The following is a 20,189-nucleotide window of genomic DNA, read 5'->3' on the forward strand; positions in this document are numbered from 1 at the left end:
GGTTTTTTTTTAAAGTGATAAAAGAGCCACACAGATTTTAGAGAGTTCAAGAGATAAAAAGGCTGATTCTGGAGCCCAGAAGGTAGAGGACTATTTTCTGGTGCATGAAAAAGAAGAGTTTTCTTTACTTTTCCCTCCTTTAATTTAAAATGATCACATTCAGAAACTGTAGACAATATAAATAAGCAAAAAGAAGAAAATAAAAATCACTACATAGAAACAATCACTGTTGGCATTTTTGGTTTGTTGCTCCAATGAGTAAGTAAATACAGATAGACAACGCAGACAGACTTAGCTTGTACTTCAGCTGGCCCTTTAAACAGGTCACCTTGGCAGTCTTTGAGCCTGGCTGCATCTGCATGCTGGGGCATGTGATATGCCCAGCAGAATACGTGGTCAGAGGTCCACACCTGTACCTTTGCCCTAAACCAGGTCACCTGACCAGATCCTGTGCCATGCGGGATTCTATGCCTGTGGCCCAAGCACTTCATAAGCCTCTGGTCGGCAGTCCTGGCTGCGGCTCTGTGGGCAGGGAGGGAGAACTCACCCCCGGAACAGGTGTTATCTTTGTGAGAGAGAACCACGAGCCCTGGCAGAACAGGAGAGCTCCAAAGTCCAGGACGATTTCCTTGAGGAACAGTGCTGTCCTGGGGCCTAGTGTTGGTGTCTGTGGCCGGCACGTTAGACATTCAGAAGCAGTGGTGACTAGACTGGTCTTGTTAAGTGTGAGTCCGAGCTGTTGAGCCCGTGTGCAGCCTCCACTCCTGCCACGTGATCATTCCTTCTGCACGTCTGTCGAGTCAGCTCCGGGACTGCTGATGGTCAAGTCTGCTTGGTGTTAACTGGCTGAGCCGTTGTGACAGCTTGGTTGTTTAGTGTCCGGCGCTTGCTTTCTGGTGAGTGTTTACATCAGTGCAAAATCTTCACACTGTGTCTCCTCCCACATTTCCATACACGTTCCTCTACCCAGACCTCTTTGTCTTTGGTCTTCCCATTTATTTCATTCCAGGCCTCAGACAGCCAGGCCATTGCCCACATCCAGGATCTATATGTATTCTTGCCTCAGGCCATTTCTCCTCCCAGCAAAGCAGATGGCCAGGCACTCTGTTCCCAGCGCTGTCGTTTGGCAAGATTTTCCCTCCCCAGTGTCTTCCCAGACCCACTCTGAGTGTGACTGTAACGCAGTCGTCCATCTTCAGCCCGTGTGTACTTAATGAGCTGATTCATCCGTAAGCCAGTCCTGGGCTTTTCCCTCCCCATTACCTGGTCACTAGGACATGGGTACCAGCAATGGGAGGAGAACCAGTGCAGTCAGGACGGGTGACACGAGGTCTGAGCTACGTGCTCATACATCTTACTTGTGCCCTCTGGCCCTGCTTGAATTCAATCCTGGTACTTCTGTCTTATAAAGGATTGTTACTGGGCCCTTCCAACTTTTCGACTTGGTGTAATTGACAGAACCTAGCTTACGAGGGGAAGTTCTGGAACGATGGGCCATTTGATGTTCCATAGTCAAGCATTCTCCTTTACCAAAGTAACTTGCCCTCTGTTTTTCAAATGATACATAATTCCCTGCTGTGGCTGGTATGACCTTTCTCCAGAATCTCAGGGGCCAACTTTGTGATTCTCCCACTGGGGTTTTCCATAGGCCCTCACTGCCTTTTCTGCCACCACTGACACCTCCAACACCTTAGGGCCTGCTGGATCATATGACCCAAGTGACACATGATTGCAGCACATTCTGGAACTGCTGGGGTGCCCTTCCCTGCTCTGATCTCCCTGCATGTCATCCAGAATCCGGGTAGGAGCAATATTCTTAAGCATGGAATATGTTGCCTCCAGAACACAAAGACTTCTAGTCTCAGTGCTCCTTTTTTATGATGAGGGTAAAGGATGTTACAATTAGTGTTTCACTTTGGAGAGATATTTTTGGCCAGGCTCTGACCACTGGACTCCTAACAACCACACTGAATTGGCTGGTCTCTGAATCTTCATGGACTTTCTCTCCCAACTCTGGAATGCATGTGTCTTACCAAGGCATCCAGCTACCTCACCTGACCACAGGCCACCCAACATACAGTGAGTTGCCAAGCATCCCATCATCAAGGGGAAATGGCATATATAAGGTCATACTTAAGCAACTTCTGAGGACCTAAGTAAGCTGCGTGAGCAGGTGTCTCTCACTAACAGTATGCCCACTCTTTTCACATTTACTCCACACCTATATCCTTATGGTAAATTACCTATGATCAAGTGACTGAGGAAAAGGAAATTCAAGTCTGGATTACAGATGACTGCCCACGATATGATGTTACCAGTCAAAATCGAATGGCTATGGCAGTTCAACGTAGATATATCCTCAGGAAGCAACAAGGAATGGAAATCCTCCCAGTGGGCATAACTTTGCCCAGTACATCTTACGGTCCATTTGCCAAGAAAGAGAGATGGACTGAAATGTATATCTATATAAATTCAAGGACGGGGCTAAGGGTTTGGTTACATGTTGGGAAACTTGAAAGGAAGAACAGAACACCAGGGGGTCAGTTCCTGGAAGTCTGGGGGAGATGTATATGAATGACTATCTTGGAATGATCCCAGAATGTGAGAATATTTGTGTCCTTTGTGAATGCCCATCAGATAGCCTTTGTAGTGGAAGCTGCTCTGAACAGTCAGATGGATAAAATTACCCACTTTGAGACTCTCAGACTCTTTCCCCAAACACTTCAGCACTTGCACAATAGGCTCATGGAAAGACTAATGGTGTCAGGAATAGAGATTTTTCATAGATACAACATAAGGTTTTATTCAACAAAGCTGATCCGGCTACCACCACTGTTAATGTCAACCTGACCTTGAGCCCTGAATTCAGTACTATACTTAGCAGGTAAACACTGCCACCTGGTGGCAGGCTGATTCCATTCCCCCCTCAACAACCCCCGACCCTGACCCCAACCTTCTGTTAGTATCGCTAAGGAATAGTAATTAAGTAATTTGTCCTCATTGTAATAGACATTTATACTGGATAGTCTTTCTTGCCCTCCATATATCCTCCAGAAATACTATCCATGTATTTACTCAATGCCTCACTCACAAGCATAGACAACCATACAACACTGCTTCTAATCAAGGAACTTACTTTACAGTAAAAAAAAAAGTAAGTGATTATGGAGTCACTGGTTTTAACATGTATCCCATCCTCAGAAATTCTAAGCAGAGTAGTGTCATTCAAGGCAATCTATTCAAAATCAATGGAGGAAAAATGAGAATGGGACCCAGCTCCTGGACAATGGGACAGCAAGAACCGGGTGGGGAAGCGGGACTTTGGCTCCTAACTGGGGCTCAGCGCAGGTCTCCCCTGCAGCGTCAGTACAGGGATGCGAAGCCCATGAGACCCGGCAAGAGCTGCTGCAGAGGGGGCTCTGGCTTCTGTTCACCAGGGCTTTCGGGGGCTCGCGTTCAGGTTGTCATTGTAGCAGTTAGGGTTGCTCTTGGCGGGGAAGCACCAAAGCCCATCTGTAAACCTTGACAGGTCCATGGGAAAGCAGGACACACCTGCGAAATGCAGATGTGCATGCCAACGGGACCTTACTTTTCCAGGAGGAATGGAAATGTATTTAGAGGAGAGAGAGAAGGAACAGGGACTCAACGATTATAGCATCTCCCTTCTCAACTGCCCGCCGCTGTGACCCTCTGCTTAGAATCTCTGTACCTCCACTCCCTGCCCCACCATGAATACTGCCCAGCAAAGAAGTAAGACTACTGGGTAGACAAACCCCAGAACAGGCGGGAAAGGAAGCTTCATTCGTTACTGCCACGGCTATGTCATCTTCCCAGCCATCGATTTTCAGCACCATGACAAAGTAAATACTTGGTGACTGGTTCCCAAACACGGAATTTGGTTTTAAGCCAGTCCTAAGGGCACAGGCTCAAAATGGGCAGGTCTGCGTCCTCTGCCATCACCTGGAACAGGCCGGTTCTTACCGTATACTGGGGGTTTAGGCTGGCTGCCTGGGGAAATAGACTGTGGGTTAAAATCAGTTCAGGTGGAAGGGCAGCCTGAGGCAAACCAAAATCCATGGCCCTCTACGAGGCAATCGCAGATACACACAGATCGTGCATAGTTCCCTGAGCGCTGTATCAGGCGCTGGCTAGAACCCTGCGTTTTTCACTTGGTCGGCCACTTCCTATGTCCCAGAACTGGGGCAGGGTAGGGGGTGAGCAGAGCCCTGGGATTGCCAGGCGAGGGGGGAGGTACATCTTGGCCTAGTCATCACAAGCCTCAGACACTCTGGAAGGATCTGGAAGAGCACGAGGATATTAGCAAGCTTAGCCGAGTGAGTCCTAAGATTCCGCGCCTGGAGTATGATCTTCGCACAGGAGAGCGAGAGGGCCGCCAGGCGGCCAAGGTGCCCACTTTACAGAACACACATTCCCGCCCCCAGGTGCCAGTCATCCAGCACATCTCTCCACGTGGTCACGGGATTACCGCCATCGTTTGAATCTTTGAGTGTTCTTCCCGAGTCAGGAAGACGGCCTGACTGATTTATGACGGCCACTGATTTTCTTTAATCTCGGTCCCTTAATCGTTTTTATTATTTATTACTAAATTTTCACCTGAGTTTCTCTACACTGCCTGGTTTTTACTTTATGAAATAGCTTTTCTTACCCACATTTATTCTGATTAATTAGCCATGGTTTTCCTGCCATCACCTTTATTGCTTGAAAACATTTTTTCTTTAGAGGTACAGTATGCCAAACTTCTTTTTTTGCCTTCCTAGAATTCTTTTTGCTTTTATTAAAGAGGATTTTTAGTGGACTGATTTCATTCTGTTTGCTATTTATAATATGGGACGTGATTGATAGCCAGAGTTTTCCTTTCTCTACCCATGTCCCTTTCTGAAAATCAGGCCAGGATAGTTTGCCAAGGAAAAGGAAAAAAGTTCTTCTGCAAAACACATCACTACTGAGATGTGACTGAACCATTCCAAGAGCGTTGAATACACCACTGACCCTGCAGACACCACTTTTCTTATGATTCTTAATCTTGAGATTGAGACATTAGGAGACTCGGCTGTTGCCAGGAACTTTAATTATTATATTGCTCATAAGCCCAGAGAATCGCACTTCTCTTTTTGGTGAGACATCAAACAGAACTTTAGGTATCCATAAACCCATGACTTCTTCCCTCACTTTTTCCGCTAATGGGTAGGTTGGAAAGAAAGGAGAATGAAAAGTATCTATTCCTTACCTATTGCACTATTTGTTTTACATATGAAGTCTCTAATAATCCTCACAATGACCCCATTGCCCATATTTGACAAATGAGAAAACTTGAGCTCAGAGTAGTTAGTTAACTTAACCAAAATCACACAGCCAATAAGTTGGCGGTGTAGGATCCAAACTCAGATCTGCCTAATTTTAAGGCCTAGCTTATTCTACAAGACCATTGCTCAGAAAAAGACAAGGATCACTTATTAAACTAAGCAATGAATCAGCAATAAATATTTTATCCAGATGCCTACAAAAATTAGAGGCCAATGCAAATCAAGGAGTTATAAATTACAAACCAGGCCAACAGAAGTTAGGGAGATGTAGGTTTTAGAGATCGGGTTAGAAACTGGGTGCACTCTGGGAGCATGGAGATGTGTTTAGCTGGAGAGGAGTGTGTGGGCAGAGAATGAGGTCCTATCAGGATAAACCTGGAGGACATTAAGCTGAGCGAAATAACCCAGACACAGGAAAACAAATCCTGTCTGACCTCACTTATATGTGGAATCTAAAAGGAAGAAAAAAAGTTGAACTCAGAAGCAGAGAATAGAATGGTGGTTACCTGGCACTGGGGGGTAGGGAGGTGGAAGGGGGAGATGCTGGTCAAAGGCTGCAGACGTTCAGTCATGCAGCTGAGTAAGTCTAGCGACCACGGGTACAGACATAATGACTATTCCTAATAATGCTCTACTGAACACTAGAAACATGCAAAGAGCATAGATTTCAGGTACTCATCACACCAAAGTAGTGGTAACTACGTGAGGGGGTGACACGTTAACTGGCTTGCCTGCAATTATCATTTCACTATAAATATGTATATCAAATCATCATATTATACCTTAAATACATTTTTATTAAAAATATAAAATTTGAATAAATCATTTCAAAATGCTCATAATTGTTAAAAAATGTTTAAGTTATATTTAACAAGTTATAAAGTAAAATTTTAATGCAAAAAAGGATACTACTATATTAGCACTAATATGAACACATTAAATCTGTGCTTCTCAGGAATTTGACAGTAATTGAGATAATTTCTCTACTTCTCCCTCTGTCTCTTCTTCATTCTCCTGTTTTTCTCTATCATCTCTCGCCTATAAATGATTATATGTTAGAACTGGATTGTTAAATTGTGTTTTATCTTTATTAAATAGAATTTTCTGTTCTCTAGTCGTCACTTTTAAAACAATACGGCACAATTAAGTTGCCTTTAGAATCTCAGGTTTTTAATTGAAACTGTTTTGTTGTTACTGAACATTGATAGTTAGTGTTCAGAAACCAAGCTTTGAGAGGTGGGGAGGGTATAGAAATCAAATTACCTCCCCCGGGAAGGAAAAAAAGAAAAAAGAAACCAAGCTTTGCCAAGTTCTTCATACAGCCTTCCCTGCCCTACCCTCTCCCTGGTGTTCCCTTCTTTCAAGGTGAGGACCGGCCTAGGTGGGGCTGGGCAGCAAGGGCAGCGCAGAAGAGGCCGTGAGGGAGGGAAGGCAGCCTCCACTGCCTTTGCGGGCCCCTCACACCCTGCTGCCGCCTAGCCTATGTGACTAGTCTCAGCCTGAGGCTCTGCCCCAAGACAATGTGCGATAACCAGCTTTCTAAGAGAAAAAAAGGCCAACTTCATTTCTTTTTAACTTGGAGACAAATATTCTGCTTAAGAAAACAGATCGACATTTACACTGACTTGAAAATGCTGTGACATTTGGGGGAATGGCTGGGCTCAAATGGCTTTCTGAAGCTAGGAAGCCAAAGAAACTGCCAGATGACATTTTCGCTCACGGGAGAGAAGGGGTACAGAAGAGAAGGAAATTTGGATTCACAGCTGAATGTCTGGCTTCGATGTTAAACCTCTCCAACTGAGAATGTGCTTTCTTGCTTCTGTTTTTGGTGTTATGCCAAGGGAACTGTCAGACCACAAATAATCATTGTTAACTTGCAGGGTCAACACCAGAGCCATTAAGGAAAATATTAAAAGCCTGTTCCAGGATCATAACGTTTTACAGGACAAAGAAATAAGATACCTGGCTAACCTGTTTTACTAGGTCATAGATGGAAAATGTGCTGACCAGCTGAATTTGAAGCAAGAATGATGACTTTCCCATGATTCGTCAACGATTTAAAAAGACAATGTGCTTAGAAAAACAAATTTGCTGTAACTTTGGTAATGGAGAAAAGAAAGGCAGAAAGCCGAGGTAGCTGAGATTCATGATGCGGCAAAATAATTTTGATACCTGGCCAGATTTTCTGGTTCTGATGCACTTAAGCTCCAAGGAGTTGCCTGGGTTGCAGAAAACAACCCACACCTGTGAAGGATGCAGATTCCTTTGAATTCCACCGTAAAAATCTTTACTCCTCAAACGGCCCTTTAGAAGATCTTGCTATATGATTGGCAAAACATTTAGATACCAAAAGATTATTTTCATCAGAATTTACAGCTAAATATCCTAAGTAAGAATGGATGAAGGGACTTCTTCCAACAGTCGAGAACTGTATCCTTCCATTTTGTTTCCCAATTAAAATGTTTGAAATCCTATTCCAATGCAGGTCACTGAGGTGAGAATTTGAATTTTTAATTTGATTGGATGAGCTCCAGCATGGACTTCTGTTTGCCCTTCCAGGTCCACTGTCCACCCTTCACCCTGCACTCACGCCTGGAGGTTGACTTGAAAACATACACCACAGAATTTCCAATCCCTCTGACTTCCGGTTGGGGTTTACCAATGGGGATCCCAGGCAGCGAGCTGATGAGAGGAAGGAAAGTGAGTCCGAACATTTCAACTCCCCTGACTTCTTCCCCGTGAATCCCTTGGCCAAAGAGTGCAGGTTAAGGGGACCTACTCCACGTGACTTGTTCCTTCCGGTTCCGGTAACTGCTCTCGCCCTTAGCACAGCTAGCTGGGGACCAGGGCGCCCCTCTGTGGTTCCCCTACACCCAGCCCACATCTTTATAGGCAGCCCTTTGTAAATAAGCTCACTCAGACGTATTCTAAGTATGCCATCTATTTCCTGCTAGTCTTTCTGCAAGTTTTATCACAGTCCTCTGAGGAGATTCTCAACTATTCTAGGATAAGAAGCAGGGGGCTGACTAGGTGCTCCTTGGAATCTCATACAATGTCCCAGACCTTTGCCGAGCCCCATCTGCCAATGCCTACTGTGCAGTGCCCAGGCTCTGAGCTTCTCCCATACCACTGCTCCCCAACCTGCCAATCACGACGTACCCGACTCCCTCTACGCCCACTGCCACCTCCACAGTGCGACCCACCACTGTCTCCGGCCGTCTACTGCAGAGCCCACCCACCAGTCCTCTGCACTTGCTCCTGCTCCCTCTGATTCACTTCCCATACTGCAATCAAAGGACTCTTTCTAAACTATGAATCTGATCATGTGGATGATGGTCATGCAGGTGATGTTTAACGAACATGTCAAATAAGGGGACAAGTAGCATTCCCCTCAGGCTTACAATCCCCCTACGGCTTCCTAGTGCTTTTAGGCTAAAACTCAACAGCCTTATGAGGTGCACCAGACTAAGGAGCTCACTCCCGTCAGACTGCTGCGACCCCACCAGCTTCACCTCACACCGCGGCTGCTTGTGCTCTCTGCTCCAGCCACCCGGGCCTTTAGCTCCTGGAGTGAGCTGCACTCTTCTTGGACTCAGAGCTTTCCCACCTGCATCCCCTGTTCTAAAACCTTTTCTTCTCCTCTCCCTCTTCACTCATGCTTCCAGTCTCAGCTTCAATGCCATTTGCTCTGAGAACTCTTACCTCTCCAGGAGGGTATAGCTCAAGCAGTAGAGTGCATGCTTAGCATGCACGAGGTCCTGGGTTCAATCCCCAGTACCTCCTCCAAAAAAAAATGAACAAGTAAACCTAATTACCTGCCCACCCCTGCCAAAAAAAAAAAAAAAAAAGAGAGAGAGAGAGAGAGAGAGAGAAAAGAATGAAGGCAAAATAAAGACATCAAAAAAAAAAAAAAAAAGAGAGAAAAAGAAAAAGAAGCCTTGCCTGATGGCTCTCCCGCCCCCAGAGCAGAGCAGGCCGCCTCAGTCACCTGTTTTGTAGCAGAGATCCCAACTACAGCCCATCATATGTGTATACAGTCACTTAGTGTCCGGTTTAGCCAACACATCTTGCTACTCTGCCCAATTCCTGTCCATCAGCATCGCTTGTCTAGATGAAATAACTCCCCAGGTTTCCAAACTTCCACTCTTGCCACCTCTCAACGTTCGTTCTCCACATGGTTACCAGAATGATCCTGTAAAAGCATAAATGGGTCATGTCCCTTCCACACACGGAAAATAAAATCCTAGACTTGCACTAGGATTAGTCAGGCTTTCTGTGCCTCCCTCTCCATCCTGGTCTCCAGGCGCTCTCCACCTCACTCATTCTGGCCTCCCTCCTGTTCCTCCAACCTTTCTCGGCCATAATAACTAGGCGTTTCTTCCGTTCCCAGTTTCTTTTCTTTCAGAAATTTCTAATGTGATTGGATAGTCTGTGATGAGTTCAAGGGCTTCCGTGTGGACAGCTACTGGTTCTGTTTTCCCAGCACCCTCCCTCCTATTCTTTCTGGTCAGAGTGCTCCCCTTCCTTAGCAGAACCCCTCCCGCTCCAGGCCTAGTACTGCTTCCTGCTCCCCCAGCCGGCAAGGGACCCTAGTCTGCTCAGCACAGTCACCCATTTCCCGGCGCCTTATTAGGGTTGTTGCTAGACTCTCGCCTGGAGAGAAAGTTGACCAAATCTTAAATTAAGCAATACACAAGTAAGGATTTCTTACGTGCTCCAAATCCATTTCTTTATTCAACAAACATTTATTGAGCACTTTCTATGCTACCTACCCATTATGCTAGGAACTGAGGAAACATACAGCAATGAATAAAGCTCTGTATCTATAAATCCCTTCCCTGGATAATTCTGTAGTGCAGACAACATCAGCCATGTGATTGCTAACATTCCAAAAGCTAAAAAGGGATGCAGAGCATTTAGTGGGTCCAGCAAAGGCTTCTGTGATCAAATAACTTTTACCATAGATTTTCTGGACTCTAAGACTAATCTACTCTACAAAGCATATTAAAAATGCAAGATATTAATACAAAGACATTAAAATTCTATTCTTTCAAAGAACTGAATCACTCTGCTGCTCAGAGATAAAATGTAACCCATTCTGAATCTAAAGTGACTCTGGGAAGCAGAGACATGTCGCAAGGTCATCCTCACAGCCTTCCTATCTGCAGATTTTCAGAACATCAGCACAGGATTAAAAAGAAAATGGTTTCAAAAAAGGGAGAAATCCTAGGCCTAAGAACTGGAAGTGCAGGACCGTGCATTTGCTGTGTCCGGAGAAAGTGGTTAAGCTATTCCATCAGTTTATTTCAGTGGAAGTCTTCTCAGCAATAGTTTAAGTTTTCCATTTTTATGATTAATTCTGTTTCTATATTATGTATTATTTAGTGAGGGTGAGTTGAAAAATAAATAAGAGAATAAAGAGGAAAATCATCAGCCATATTCCTACCATTCAAAATCAACTCCTTGATATTTTGGCATATTTGTTTCCAGTCTTTTTTCATGTGCATAGATTTTTTTTTTAATGTTTCTTCCTGTCTCTGTCTCTCTACCTCTACCTTTCTTTCTCCCTCTCCATTCATTTTAAGTAATTTGAAAATATTAGAACACTCAACTAACACTAAAGCCCTTTTTGAATGCTATCCCTTGAGGCCCCAGAGGTAACCCAATATTTAGAATTTGATGAGTATCTATCTATCTACCTGTTTCTCCACCTACTGCTCTGTCTGTAAGACAGGTCCTCAGGCCACCTACCCAGGGCCAGCCTGGGATCCTGCGGAGGTGGCTGTGGAATCCACATGCCTAGATCAATGTCTCTACTACAGTTTAGGCCCAGCTGCGAGCCCCGCCAAAATTATACGCATATAGCCACTTTTCTGTAGGAAAGTTGCTTCTATTCCATAAGATGAAATTAAATACATGATTTTTTCAGCATTACATCATGATTTCCCAGAATCCTCAATGAGTGTGAGGACCACTGCTCTATCAGAGGGGTTTCCACCGAGAAAAATTATTCATAAACTAAACTATAATTGAGACTTCTCTTTCCGCCTTTTTCTCGCAGGGACTCAGTGCACCCTTTCGTCTCCCGAGGAATCTAAGATCTCTTACCTACTCAACTTAGGGCTCTTTGGTCTCATTCATTTTTAAATCTCCATCATTTAGCGGACTGCCTGGCATACAGCGTTAAGTGCAATAAATATTTTTTAAACACAATAATGAATGACTGAACCTACTTCTTCCAACAAAATCGATTATTCCATTCCCAATGGACCCATAACACTTTGCATCTCTTCTATGGCATTCGTGTAAGCAGATGAGGTGGGGGTCCCCAGAGAAAGAGAACCAGGCAAGGCTTTCTTGACATAAGAGCAGCCATTTTTGGCCTAAGCCGTTTTGCAGTCTAAGCCTGGCCACAGCGCTAGTCCTTGAACAGGTCACAGTCATGAATGATCGCAAGGGAACAGAAGAATGCAGAAACAAACTGCCATCGGGGAAGAGAAGCGACAGTGGTGAAGATAGCACACCAGTTGTTGGGCTCCCAGTTCTGTTCCAGCGGTAAGATCAGCACGACGTGCTCAGCCCCAAGATCAGCTGGAACCTCTGGGATGATGGTGTTGACCTCTTCTGACCCTCGTGCCTTCAGTCAGCTGAAGTCTGGGCTCTGTGACTGCCCAACCCCCTTCATGAACGTGCATGTACCCTTCGCTTAAAACGTCCCCAGCTTTGTCCGGGGAGACACTGCTTTGGGAAAGAAAGTTCTCCTTTCTTGCTGCAAGTAATAATAACACCTTCCTTCTCCCTATCCTTGGCTCGGTTGTGTCTTTTGGCCTGACATCCACTGAGAGGCGAACCCAGTTTTCAGGTAACATTATGACTTTCTACCTGGTATTGTAATTTATTTACGTGAATGTCTGCTTTCCCACTGGAATGAAAGCCTTCTGTGGGCAGTAACCACAAAACACCAAGCATAGTGCTTTGTGTACAGTAAGCGTTCACTTACTATTTAATGCAGTCGGGCAAAATATTTTTTGAGCAGCAAAGTACTTATTATGATCTAATTAATATGGGAAACAAATGTTATGTTGCAGGAATATAAATAGATGATACAGGAGTATACTAAGAATTTAAATAGGACTTTAGTTCCCCAGCACTGCCGTCCTAGAGCCAGCAGGGATGTTCTGAGGTTTAAGTGAGCCAAACCAGCTCAGTCAGCCTGCTCGTCCTCTCTTTCCCTCAGGCCTGCCCTCCAGCTAATGATAAGTTTGACTTTCACACTGTAAGGAAAACTGGCACCTGGAAAAGTCAGAGGATTACTGCAGTTCAGACAGCAAGTCAACTGCAGAACTAAGAACAGATCGGCCCTCCCCGCCGCTCTGGCATGTGTCTTTCCCACAAGCCCTGGCCTTGGGAATGTGGGGACGAGTCCCACAATTAGGATGCAGACGACGCACATCAAAGGAGAAGCTGCCTGTCAAGTTAATTCCTCTCCAAACATTTGGAATGGAAGGGGGCTTCTCTGTCTGAGATCGTAGGGCCCCAGCATTGCCTGTTTTATATCCCCTGCTCTGCTTAAGGGGTTGTGAGCATGTCACAGCCTCAGCCCAAGGTGGAGCACAATTACCTTTATGCTGTGGGAGGAACTTGGAGGTACAAGCTGTTTAATATTCTAGGAGCAGTTTGCAGGCACTCAGCTTAGTCGCGAAGTCTGCTTAATGATGCTGAACACGGAAGTCTGGATCGTCTGTTTCCAAGCTGTTATCCAGGCTGGCTAAATGATCCATTTTACCTCTGGCTTGAACTCCAAGAGTAGCTGGAGTTTGGGGTCCAAACTCAGCACTATAGACATTTTAGGCCAGATAGTTTATTGTTATGAGGCAATGTCCTGCGCACGGTAGGATTCTCAGCAGTACCACGGCCTCTAAGCACTAGATGCGCACAGCACTGCTCCTCCCCCAACCAGCGGCAACAACCAAAAATGTCTCCAGGCATCACAAACGTGCCCTGAGACGCAAACTGCTCCCAGCGGAGAGCCCCTGACATAGGCCTCGAGCTACCTGCTCACTGTCCTTCAGGCCAGAGACAGATGACCCCGAACTCCTCTGACCTCCAGGTCCCCCAGACTGAGCTGTGTCATCTATCACTGAGCCTCGGCTTTGATGGTTTCTTCCTTATTTGCCTGACAACTGCTGATCTCCTAGTTGCTTGAGCTGCTGGATCTCATTTCCCTCTGACCTTGAGATGACCTCACTGTTGTCCTGTTTTAGCCCATGAACTTCTGGGCCAACAAAAATAATGTATACCCCCAAATTTGCAACATTTATTCAATAAACCTTTATTACTATATATTCTACACTGGTGATGTTAACATATGCTAGAGATTTTAAGGTTTATCGGGTCGAATTATATTCAGTTGCAAGTGATAGCAGCTTGAATTAAGAGACGTTTATCCCACATAATAGCCCAGAGTGAGGCAGGCCAGACTGGCTTGTCATTTTGCTCCATGAAGTTGCTCTGCCAGGCCCGGCCTCTCTTCTAAGATTATTTCACGGTCCAGGATAGCTGCTCACCTCTAGCCATCAGATCCACCATCCAGCCAGCAGGAGGAAGAAAGAATGGAGAAGAAAGCTAAACTAAGGAAGGTTCCCGGAGACTGTTTACATTTATGCTCACATATCATTTGTCTGAACTTGGTTACCAGGCCACACCTACCTGCAAGGGAAGCTGAGGAAATGCGGCCTCTATTAAGCGAGTGACCAGGTGACTCATTTGAAAACTGGGAGGACAGCACCATGAATATCGCAGGACAACTGGAAGTCTCTGCTGCGTGGAAGGCACCAGGGCTTTGAAGCACATGCCTCCGCTTAGGGTACGTCAGTCTAGTAGCAGAATTCCTTGTATACACAGCTACCTCCGGTCCAACTTGACAGAAATAACTTTTTCCTAAAGGGAAACAGTTACATTAACCGGCCAAGCGTGGACAAGGACATCTGCTATAGCTACACAGCTGTGACTTTCCGTAATTCTTCAGTTCCTGAAATTTAATTCTGCAACAAATTTGAGTTTCGTTTTTGGGAAAGTTTGCATCTTAGAAAATGAATGCAGGAAACTTGATTACCAGTATTTTAAATATTGGAGATAGTATTTATGAGTCGGTTGGTAGGTTCCATCTCTGTCATAGAAGTGGGTGTCAGATTAACCACTGCTGTATGTTTAGCCATGCGATGTGTCACTCAGCGACATTCTCTGGAGGACTGCGTTGGCTGAAACATGAGAAAGATTTATAGTGTCAGCAGGGTTGCCAAGTCTCTGTGAAAGACTATCCCAGACTAGTCATTCGTCTGCTGGTGCAAACTGCCATGTCCACTTCCGGTGCCAAAAGTCAGGATTATTGAACAGAGTTGGAACTAAGGCAGCTCTTACTCTCTCAGTTTTCACTTTTTATAGTTCTTTTCCCCAGAGAGCTCTATTCCAGAACAGTGCTGTTCTGACGGCTTCTATGGAGTGCTGGCCCAGTCTCAAGGCCTTGCCAAGCACTAGTCAACGCGAGGGAGAGAAGCTCAGCTCTGAGCCCTCGAGGAGGAAGCAGGCAGCCTAAACAGAGATCGACGGCTTCACCTGGACTTTCTGCAGGACACTTGCACGCATAAGAGCCAGGAGGAAGTTGACCTCATTTTGCCACTTTCATAAAAGAGAAGTGTGACGCCCTCTAATTCTGACCCGGCTTCTGTCACCGCTCATTTCTGGGATCGTTTAGGTAAATGTAGACTCTTAGAGGTAGAAGAAAACGAGGTGAGCTTGAGGCCTGATCCCTGGCCACCCCAAGGAGCACAGCAATTGCTAATGCGATGGTTTTTCCAAAGTTTGGGGCCTACAGATGAGGAGCTGGGGCGAGGAAGGCCTGAAAGCGGCAACCGCAGCTTCACAGCACGGGGCAGGCTTCCTTCACCCCTACCGGACACGTCTCTTCCGTCACTCCGCAGACTTGAAGAGCAGTCACCATCAGCAGGACCAGCCTCCAACAGGAAGAACGATGGCGTCCTCCCATGTCCTTGCACCGATGTGTGTCACGCACGCACACGTCCAGTTCTGTGAGTGGGAAGGAGGCGCACGCCGCCTAGCACCGTGCCTGGGCTGCAGGCACGTGGAGCCGTGGCAGCAGCTGCTGGTGAGTGAGAGCCGCTGCCATTGCTGCTGTCCAAGCGACGGGGCAGCGCAGAGCCCCTTGCTCCCAGCCTTAGAGAAGCGCCTTGTTACCCGCGACCCGAGGCGGGCTCTCTTCTCACCTGCTTGCTGTACTTGTTGGCGGGTTTGTTTTTCACCAGTCATCTTCCTTCTCCCTTCTCACTCTCAAATCCCTCCTTTTCCTTCAAGGCCCAAGACAGATGCCAGAAACATCCCACGTAGACGTCCGCTCTCTTGGGGCGCCCACGGCACCCGGCTAATACGCATGTTGCATCTCTTATCATGCTGGAGTTCATTTATGTGCCACCACCTCCAATGGCTGGGAACTTCTCCAGAGTAAGGATGACTTTTTCTTTTCTGAAATTATTCGGTTATTAAACCCTGCCTGACTGGATAAACAGTACATCCATCCAATGGGATGTTATTCATAGATTAAAAAGAAAAGAGCTATTAAGCCACAAAAAGACGTAGGTGGGAGGAGGGTATAGTGCATGCTTAGCATGCACGAGGTCATGGGTTCAATCCCTGGTACCTCCTCTAAAAATAAATAAACCTAATTACCTACCCCCGCCTGCCAAAATAAAAAAAAATTAAATAATACAAAAAAAAAAAAAAAAGGCAGACGGATTGCAAGTGCATATTGCTAGTGAACCAAGCCAGTCTGAAATGATTACTCACTGCATGGCTCCAAGTATGTGACATTGTGGAGAAGGCAAAGCCACAGAGACAACAAAAACAGTGGTCGCCAGGGCTTCAGGGTGGAGGGGTGGGGAGGTGGAGCCCAGGTGACGTTTAGGGCAGTGAATCTGTTCTGTATGATACTGTAATGGTGGATACATGAGAGTCTACATTTATCAAATCCTATAGCACTGTACAGCACAGAGCGAGCTTAATGTATGAAAATTAAAATAAAATCATATAGGAGAATCCCAGGAAGGGAAGCAGATCATAACAAGAGAATCCAACTGTATTTTAAAATGTAGGAAACAACCTTACTGAAGGAGTTCAGGGAGAAAGGCGCTGATCTTAAGTAAAATTGGAAATGAGTAGACTCTGTAAGGCTGAAGGCAAAAGAAATTGCACAGAACTCTACTTTCGTTGATAAGGTTGTTTCACCTGGGAGGACGTGTTCACAGTCCTGGCACTGTTGCACGTGCACACCAGAACTGAACAACTGCGTGAACGGACAGCGGGTGCAGCTCACTGTTGGAGTGAGGATTTACAGATGAGCAACGGGAGGAGGCTGGAATGACCCACGTAGTGATGGATTAGAGCGGGAGATATTGGGAAGAACTCGTTTAGCTTACTATAGGTATGCGTGGTTGCACACAGGAACGTTTATAGGTATGTGTATACACACCGATTAGCATACAGGCATATTTTCCTTTCATCTGTTAACTGAGCGAGGTCCTAAAAGAAGGACCTCCCTTAGCACAAGCGCACAAAGCACTCAGATCTCGGTTTCTAAGATCATTCTGCAAAAAAAGAACTCGGGCTTTTGGGATAAACGGTTGATTCTAGGACAGGGTCAGGAAATATACAAGATAAGCCTGGAGCGTGTTGTAGTGACAGTAAGAAAAGATGTGATTTTAAAAAATCGTATTGATGGGGGTACGACAAAGGGACAGACAAGCCAACTGCAAGAGCTCCCCCCAATGGCCAAAGGTGGAACAATCTGGGCAAAAAATAAGTAAAAGTAAAAGTGGATAATGACCCAAAGTATAAAATAATTATGAGTCAATACTGGTGTAAATAAATCATTGACTACATTAGTAAATGGGAGAGAAGAGGCAAACTGCCCATGCAGAAGAGTTTAAAATAATTTATACAGATACTCAGCCCTCCAGGAGGGGGAACATAAATCCCTATTCCCAAAGTGTGGGCTGCACGTAGTAACTTCCCTCTAAAGAGTATGGAAAGGGAGGAAACAGAACAACCTTACAGTCAGAAAACTGACAAAAAACATCCACAGCCACAAGTCATAACGACAGTACATGTGATGCGATGAAAATGGCTCTTTGCCTGTGTGACCTTCCTTCTCAAATCCCAGAACCCCATCTAATCATGAGGAAAACATCCAATTCCAACTGAGGCGCATTCTAGAACTGAGAATGAGGAACATTCTCAAAACTGTCAAGGTCGCCAAAAATAAGCAAAGTCTGAAAAACTGTCACAGTCAAGAGGCGCCTAAGGGGATGTGAAAACTAAATGTAATGCTGTATCCTGGATGGATCCTAGAACAGTAAAAGAACATTAAGTAAATATTAAGAGAATCTGAATAAACTGTGAACTTCAATTATTAATAATGTATCTATGCCAGTTCATAGAGTGTAACAAAGGTACCATACTGATGCAAGATGGTAATAACAGGAAAAGATGAGTACGGGTATGTGGGAATTCTGTGTACTGTCTTCTCAATTTTCCTGTAAGTCTAAAACTTTTCTAAAAAATAAAGTCACTCCTGAACAAAGAAGATATACAGATGGCAAATAAACATACGATAAGATGCTCCATATTGTATGTCATCATGGAAATGCAAATCAAAACAATAGATACCACTGCACATCTAGTAGAATGGCCAAAACCCAGAACACCGACAGCAACAAGTGCCGGCAAGGAAGTGGAACAACAGGAATTCGCATTCACTGCTGGTGGGAATGCAAAAGGGTACAGCCGCTTGGAAAGGCAGTTTGGCGGCTTCTTACAGAACTAAACATACTCGTATATGACCCAGCAATCATGGTCCTCGGTATTTTACCCAAAGGAGTTAAAAACATATGTCCACACAAAAACACGCACGTGGATATTTATAGCAGCTTTATTCAAAACTGACGTGGAAGCAACCAAGATGTCCTTCAGTAGGTGAAGGGATAAATAAATTATGGTACAACCAGACAATGGACACTATTCAGCACTAAAAATGTGAGCTATCAAGCCATGAAAAGACATGGAACAACCTTAAATGCACATTACTACGTGAAAGAAGCCAATGTGTAGAGGCTACATAGGATGTGATTCCAACTATATGACATTCTGGACAAGGCAAAATTAGGGAGGCAGTAACAAGACCAGAGGTTGCCAGGGGCTTGCAGGAAGGAAGAGGTGAATAGGTGGAGAACAGAGGATTTTAGGGCCATGAAAATACTCTGCATGATACCATAGTGGTCATTACATTTGTCCAAACTCACAGAATGTACAATACCAAGAGTGAACCGTAATGTAAACTATGCACTTCGGGTGAAAATGGTGTATCAACATGTTTATCAGTTGTAACAAATGCTCTATTTGGTGCAGGACCTTGATATTGGGGGAAGCTATGCATGTGTAGGGGGCAGGAGGTATACAGGAAAGCTCCATACCTTCCCCTCAATTTTGCTGTGAACCGAAAACTGCTCCAAAAGAGAAGTCAATAAAATATATGTCTATTTTTAAAAAATTTCCTGACACGTAATTATTTATTATTAAAGAATCTTAAGCCCAGAGAAGTTAAATAATTTCCCCGAATTTGGAAAAATTATAAATTATTATCTGTATAACTTAAATATAAGAATAACCTTTATTGTGATTTGCTCTGATTTATTTAGCAAACATTTATTTTATGCTTACTATGTGGCAGGCACTGTTCTAAGTGCCTTACAAATGTTAGCTCAGTTAATTCTTGTAACAACGTCATGGAGAGGGCACTATTATTATTCTCTTTTTACAGATGGGGAGCTGAGACATGGAACGATTAAGTGTCACTTTGCCCAGGCTCAGACAGCTAGGAAGTGACAACGCTGGTGTTTGGACTGAGGCAATCCAGCTCCAGACATTATGTGTCAATCACTACACTCTGCGGCCTCTATTATGCAAAGAAAACTTTGAAAAAAAGTTTTAAAATAAAGTCTTCCCCATTGTTTTTGGCATCAGGTGTTTCAGAACAAAGTGCAGTCTGACAATACTATTATAACTGGCCACTAGGGGGCGCCAAAACTCCCATAAACCTGACAAACTACGTTAGGCGTAAAGGATGGTTTCTGGTTTGCATTGCTTTTAACCTGTTTTCGTTTGCTAACCCACGAATAAACAAAAAAATCACACAAATAAAATTAGTCCAGAAATGTCTAAGTCTCACAAAGTTTTTCAGTTGTCTTTTTTTTTCTTTATTATCCATATCCTACAAATTTTCCGTGCTGTACAATGTAACACTTCATTATATACTGTTTTGTTTTTAAGTTGTTTTATTTGCCTGTCTTGTGCCCACAACTAAGATGCAAGCTTCTTGTCAGTAAGGTACACTGTTTATATTATACTTACTATTTTAAAAAATTGTGCAGCACCCGACACAGTGTTAGGTACAGTCAGCACTCCACTCCATATCCTCAGGTTCCACATCCATGGAATCAACCAACCAGGGATTGAAAATATTAGGGAAAAAATTCTAGAAATTTCCAAAAAGCAAAACTTGAATTTCTGCAAAGGCAACTATTTACATATCATTTACATTGTATTACATATTATAAGTAATTTAAAGATAATTTAAAGCATAAGGGGGGAGGTGGGAGAAGTTCAGTGATAAAGTGCCTGCTTCGCATGCACGAGGTCCTGGGTTCAATCCCCAGTAACTCCATTAAAAAAAATAAATAAATAAAGTGTATGGGAGGATGTGCGTAGGTTATCTGCAAATTCTACACCATTTTATAT

General features: G+C 44.5%; 1 long non-coding RNA gene across 1 annotated transcript; it reads left to right on the forward strand.

Annotated features, from left to right (window-relative positions):
* The first annotated feature begins 477 nt into the window (after positions 1-477).
* LOC135322151 (uncharacterized) lies at positions 478-19,597 on the forward strand. Its single transcript, XR_010382517.1, has 3 exons — positions 478-896; positions 15,696-15,842; positions 19,213-19,597. It is a non-coding gene; the product is annotated as an uncharacterized LOC135322151 (long non-coding RNA).
* The last annotated feature ends 592 nt before the right edge of the window (positions 19,598-20,189 follow it).

Source organism: Camelus dromedarius, chromosome 9, assembly GCF_036321535.1.
Source record: "Camelus dromedarius isolate mCamDro1 chromosome 9, mCamDro1.pat, whole genome shotgun sequence".
Lineage (NCBI taxonomy): Eukaryota > Metazoa > Chordata > Mammalia > Artiodactyla > Camelidae > Camelus > Camelus dromedarius.